The following is a 6,773-nucleotide window of genomic DNA, read 5'->3' as shown; positions in this document are numbered from 1 at the left end:
ACTCCATCTAATTTCTTGCACTTAAAGTCACTTTTGTTGCTGCTCATGTCATGTTGTGTGGAGTTGGACTCATGTATGTGAATCTGGGTATGATGTGAGCCACTTTTGGGTTGCTAATGTGATGTATGTGGAGTTGGACTCATGCATGTGAACCTGGGTATGATGTGAGTCACTTTTGGGTTGCTAATTTCATGTGTGTGTGGACTTGAACTAACCTGGATATGTTGTAAATCATATATGTGTACTTGGATGTGAGTCTGCATGTTTATGCCTCATGCCATTGGCAAATTTGAAAGTTGTGTGTTGAAAAATGTATATGTGGATTGTGTCTACAGGAATGGCAAATTACAGGGGAGGTTCTGCCCAAAATTTGAATTGAATTTCGAAATAAAAAACTTTCCAAAATGGCATGTTTATAGGGGAGGTTCTGCCCAGTTTTGCACTTAACAGCAGGACCAAGTTATTGATATTGTTCTGAATTATTTTGGTCACAAGTTGCAATAGGGGTAAGATCGTCTTTTCATGTGCCACTTAACACCATTAGTGCTCAAAATAGACAGAAGTGTCACAAAGGGAACAAAATTTAGCATTGTTGTTAGATAAGGAAGAAAAAGTTTTCCGGTGTTAAGTAGGGCAAAAAAATTAAGACAGTGTTAAATAAGGAATTCTCTCATCAAAGTGGGTGTAACCTGGTGGAGCATATGATCTGGTCGTATAAGATTTTTTTTTTCCAAAATCTTTTGGGGCCTTCGTGCCCCTACCTGTGTTTATGACATAAATTAGTTTGCGGTACATGGAAGTGTGTAATGGATATGCAAATCTCAACAAGAGATTTTTGATTCATAATAGATGCTACTATATCTTCCTCTACATGGTGGTGTTTAAAGGATCTGCAAATGTCAACAAGGGATATTGGATTCATATTAAACGCAGCCAATCCCTCGTATACATGGAGGGTTGCAAGGTATACGCAAATCCCAACTAGGGATTTTGGATTCACAATAAATGCAGTCAAGCCCTTCTCTACATGGATGTGGGCCTTTTAAGAACAAAAATATTTTCGTAGAATTGAACGAAATTACAACCAAGGGTTACATGGGTTGATCTACACCGTAATAACTTGGTCCCATCAGATGCACATCTTGTATTTTTTGATTAATATGGATATTAAATGGACAGATCTAAACCATAATAACTCGGGCCCACCAAATTAATGTCTCGTATTTTCTGATTAACATGAGAACTTCTAGAGTCTCTAATGTATAGATAGATAGATAGACCGATAGATGCATAGATATAAATAGATATATAGATAGATATAGATAGATTTATAGATGTATTGTTATAGATAGATAGATACATAGAAATGCAGCCAAATCCTTGTGTACATAGAAGTGGACAAGGGATATGCAAATCTCAACAAAGGATTCTTGGTTCATTATAAATGCAGCCAAGCCATACACAAAAGAGTGCTCACTATTGTGTGCACGAGCCAACAAGTTAACTCTCCAACAGCCACATCCATGGACCTCTCCAATCACGCTCTTCTCCTCCATCTGGTGCTTGCGGCGCTCCTCCATCCTGCCGTCGTCGTCGCTGTTGACGATGCGACATCAGGCCGCAGCAAGGGCTTTAGCCTGCGCCTGGTCCCTAGCCCCGGCTGGAACAGTACCATCCATGTCGACGACGACGGGTTCGTGCACCTGAACGAGCCAGTTGAGCACGCCCCCAACGTGCTTCGGTCGCACATGCCGCCGAACGTACACCCTCGCGATGGAGATGACCCAGAGCCTGACGTGGATGCAGTGCGTGCCGATCCAAAACCCGTTTGAGCAGGTGCCGCCGCCCTTCGACCCGACGGCCTCGCCGTCATTCCACCCACTCGCGCCCACCAACCACCTTTGCTCGCCGCCGGGGGGCAGCGTGTGCAGGTTCAGGAGCAACCCCATGTTCCTCGGTGTCGCGAGTGCAAGCGGTGTGCTCGGCCATGAGACCATGTCCTTCGCGGCCTCGGGCCATGGCGCCGCGGCGGCGGTCGAACCCGCCGTCGTCATCGGCTGCGCGCACACCAGCGAGCGTTTCAGAAGCCACGGAGTGCTTGCCGGCATCCTCGCCCTGGGAAAGACGTACCCATCGCTCATCTGGTTACTGGGCCGTGGCGGCTTGCATCGCTTCTCGTACTGCCTCTTCTTCCCGTTCACGCAGGGGAACCGGCACGGGTTCCTCCGGTTCGGCAGCGACATCCGGGTCGACACGAGGCACATGAAGAGCACCAGGCTGCTCTACCCCGAGGTGAGCGCCTACTACGTCAACCTCGCTTGACGCCGGGATGTTCTGGGGGGGGGGGGGGGGGGGGGGGGGGGGGGGGGGGGGGGGGGGGGTACGTTCATGATCAGGCCTGCGTACGACATCCTGGAGCGCGCCCTGGCGGAGCACGGCAGGAGGCTCGGGGTGCCGCGCGTACCCCGCCACAACTTCGGTCTCTGCTTCCGCGCGACGCGCGCCATCTTGTCGCACTGGCCGACGGTGACGCTGCACTTCGAGTCCGAGCAGGACCTTGTGCTCACGCCGAATAAGCTGTTTGTCCTGCAGGATCAAGACATGTGCCTCGCCGTGAAACCGCACCCGCAGATTACCGTCATCGGCCCAGCGACGCAAGTGGGCACGCGCTTCGTCTACGACCTCGCCGCCGGCAGGGTGTACTTCGCCCCTGAAAACTGCAATGCCGACACTGGCGTCTAGGATTGATCTTCTGTTCCTGTAGCGGTCAACCCAATTCGATGTGGTTAACTGTCTGTCTCTGAAATAAAAGGGAAATTAAACTATATTGAGAGTGCAATAATTAACAAGCAAAAATATCAAATATCTTTCTTATAGAAAAATGCCGGCGGTGCTCGAGCTGCAGGGAGCTCGTTTTCAAAATACAAATTTCCGCAGCGTGAAATTTTTCGGTTTCTTGAACACACATACACATGTACACTAAGTATGTGCACAATTTCATAACGTTGTACTTTCATGCATGGAGTACAAAAAAGGGAGAATACGTATTTCCCAAAGGGCTGACCATTTTTGTTGGCCGGACGGAATTTTGTTTTCTTAATTACAGCCTACAAATCATAATATTTTCTGAAAAAGGGTTTTCTCGCTTTATAAATAAAGCAACTTTCACCAATCACACGATAACTGCTGGGGCGCACAGCACATCAAGCCCAAAAGAGAAAAAAGAAGAACAAAATGCCAACAACAGCAACTCGGCAAAACACAGATGATCCGCCACCGCTACGCCCTCCTGATTCGTCCCACCACACACCAAGGCTCCGAATCGCCGCGTAACCAAGCAGTACCTCCAAGAAGGGATGCGACGTCGATCGACGACGCTGCTGCCCGGACATGTCCTAGGGTTTCCCCCGGCACACGGAGAAGAGTGGAGGATGGGTAACACCTACGCCCATCAGGAAGGAAAGGTGACGCCCGCAGGCGACACCGCGTCGATGCCGGAAGAACCGGCAGGGATTTCTCCCGCATCCCAACCACCACTATACGTCCGATCCAGAGCCAACCAGCCAGCTAGCCACCAACCAGCATACGCCACCACGGTCTTGAGGTCATCCATGCTGTCTCATTGAGACCGCCATCACGAGGCCTAGAGGATGGAAAGAGGAGCGCCAGAAATCGGGAGGGGCAGCATCGGAGCCGCGCCGGAGGGAACCACCTCCACTGCCATCGTGCGGAAGGCCTGTGCCTCCAGCACCGTCGCAGGTGCCGACCAGACGCGGCCGCATCGGCACACCAGGCCACCCGGGCCCGGCCAGGCCCATCTCGGGCCCGCAAAGCCGCTGCCGCCCCGCTGCAGCAAGCCGGCGATGGCGCCGCCCCACCCAGCCTTCCTACGCCCGAACTTCACCTCCAGGGGGCTCCGCCGTCGATGAGAAGCCGCCGGCCCGCCGCGCATCCAACCTCCCACGCCTGCGCCGGGTTGCCCCGCCGCTACCTGAGCACACCACCAGGAAGCGCGCCGCCCCGCGCAGGTCGCCTCCGGGAGGGGAAAAGAAGGGACCTCCGCCACCGGCGCCGCTCGGGGCAAGCCCGGCCCAGCACGCCGGTGACGGCAGGGGAGAGGTGGCGAGGGAGGGCCTCTGGAGAAGGGGACGGAGGCGCGGTCGGCCGCCCGCGGGGAGGCGGCGCGGTCGCGAGGGAGGGGGGGCATATAACTTCACGGCAGTGACTCTTCGTGTGTCTCTCTGCCTTCACAAATCATAATATTTTGAAATGAGTTTTCACACATTCATGCAGAATACATATAAATTTCCATGGATTGTTTTTTATTTTTATTTTTTGATACTTTAAAATGGGTTTTGTGATTTTTTTTTTTCAAAATAGCGGCCTCCCTGATGCTTGAGCACCGAAAGACCGCACTGAAGACTTGTCATGCTTTGCACTTGCGTGTTAATCCCTTCTTACTTAGCATCACCGAAAGACCGCACTGAAGACTTGTCATGCTTTGCACTTGCGTGTTAATCCCTTCTTACTTAATGTCTCTCACAAAATTCCCAAAATGGGCATAAATTCCATCACTTCTCAAATAAGACTTTTTTTGTAACTTGGGAGATGTTCGTAAATACCACTTGGTCAATTGGGGTTTGTCTTAGCAATCTTTTGGAGGAATGGGTCTTACCAATGTTGGGGATTTCAATATGCACTCCTGGCCTCTTAGGGTAAAACATAGCGCGCGCCTATAGTTCAGGCGGCTGAGAAATACAGTCACCTTATATTTGTTGTTCCACCATCCCACCTGTGCCCCTCACCCTTGTCCCCTGTGTTGTTTATTTTTCTTCTCCTCTTGGACTAGCCTTTCATTTGTTTGCCATTGACTCCTACCTTTCTCCTCTGTTTTTTTTCTATTGGGCATCCTATTCGTCTACGACCTCACTGCCAGCAGGGTCTACTTCACCCCCGAGAACTGCAATGCCGACACCGGCGGCCAGACTTGATTCCTTCGTTTTTGTAATGGCTAACCCAATTTGCTGTCATCAGTTTTGGAGAGTGCAATAAATAAACAAAAAAGATCAATGCCAAATATCTTGGATTGTGATGTCGTCCCAAGGCATCTGAGCTGCCATTTCCGGCCCGAAGCTCAATCGGTCCATTTTGGTTTTGGACCGGTCTAGCTCGGTTGGACTGACTTTTGGCCCAAGACCAATACGAAGTCGCTAGGGGAGAGGAGAGGACTTAGACGCAGAGTCTCTCTCTTCCCATCACCCTGAGCCGCCACCCGCTCAAGCTGCATGAGGGCACGACTAGCGCCGCCTCCGTCGGCCACCGTAGACCACCTCCGTCAACCATCGCCCGTCTCCAAGCGTCACCATGGAGCACCTCCTCGGCTCGTTACCGTCGACCATGAAGCTGCAGGAAGCATGGGACGAAGCCGGCCCCGATGCATGTGCACGTCGTCGTCGTCTCCCATGGTTCCTCGTTGAGCGACATGAGGAGGTAGCTAGATCGTCTCCTTCGTCATCGTTCCTCCATCCCTTCCCACGCACGGGCATGGGCACAACCAGCACCACGCAGCGCACGGCACGGTCAAGGCGAAAGTCAGCAGTCCAGTGTAGGCGAACGTGCTAACTTTTAGACAAAATTTCTTTTTAAAAAATGGGCTTATTGGCCCTGGGCTCCAAATCGCCTCACTCATTCAACCAACCATCTATTAGTTCATAATATCATAGCATGATGCAATTAGTGAGAGAATGAACATACGCTTTTGGTGCATCAGAATAATTTCATGAGAATTGAGGCGAAGGCATTAATTTAAGATATGACCTGTGGTGAAGGCATTAATCTGAGATATGACCTGAACAATGCTAAGAGCCCTTTTTGAATACAGATGATATATATCATGTAGCTCCAACATTAGGTGAGAAAGCAACAAAAACAAAACCAGGAACATAGACTGGGTTATGGGCTATGCCAGGAACAGATATGTTCACATTTGAGAATGCTATGGAAACAAAAAGGGAAATCTGATGGAGGGGAACGAAACCAAAAACGGCAGAAACTATAGACATCCATTGCCTGGACCCCAGAAAATCCACACCTTCGATCTCTGTAGTTCTTTCTCTCTTCTTTTTAAACGCGCGATAATATTTCGTACGGACCACATTTTCACCGTTTGAGACGATGAAGGCACTCTCAATCCGTCCGGGTCAAAGGAAGTAAAAGGACACTCTCTCCATGGCCATGCAACCGAACAAAGCAAGAGACTACTCTCCTTTGTAACTCAGATGATATCTTTGTGCTCGAACATTTGCTGAGAAAACAACAAAGCAAAAAAAACAACAAGACGGCCCCTGGTTTTGCTCTCCTCTCATGGAAGAGGAACCATGGGCCGATGGCACAAGCAGACACAAACATTGACATCGCCAAAACAAATGCAGTAGCTGCAGAAATTATGGAGTAAGAAAGTCTTTGACCTCTGGAGCGCAAGACTTCAACTCCTTCCACCCACCCCTCCTCCCCTCCTACAAATAGACCCCCGCATCTTCCAGCCCATCTCACCACTGCAGTCCTGCTCTCCTCTGAAATCTGCAGTTCTGTTCTGCCTACAGCGAGGAAGCCTCACCGTTGTTTCTTAATAGAGGTGGGAAAGGAGGGACCTATCCAATAGAGGTTTTCGGGTTATGTTCTTACATTGCCGCCTCCCCGTTGTTTCTTAATCACTCTTTTCTTGATGGTGTTTTCTTTGACAGGTGGGAAGAAGTTGGGAAAACATGGCCGCG

The 6,773-nt window shown here is 50.3% G+C and overlaps 1 pseudogene; it reads left to right on the top strand.

Annotated features, from left to right (window-relative positions):
* Positions 1 to 1,499: 1,499 nt before the first annotated feature.
* On the top strand, positions 1,500 to 2,766 carry LOC123154896 (aspartyl protease family protein 2-like; annotated as a pseudogene).
* Positions 2,767 to 6,773: the final 4,007 nt, after the last annotated feature.

The sequence above is a fragment of the Triticum aestivum genome, chromosome 7A, assembly GCF_018294505.1.
Source record: "Triticum aestivum cultivar Chinese Spring chromosome 7A, IWGSC CS RefSeq v2.1, whole genome shotgun sequence".
Taxonomy (NCBI): domain Eukaryota; kingdom Viridiplantae; phylum Streptophyta; class Magnoliopsida; order Poales; family Poaceae; genus Triticum; species Triticum aestivum.
The sequence above is the reverse complement of the archived record's forward strand: the minus strand, read 5'-3'. Positions and strand labels throughout refer to the sequence as shown.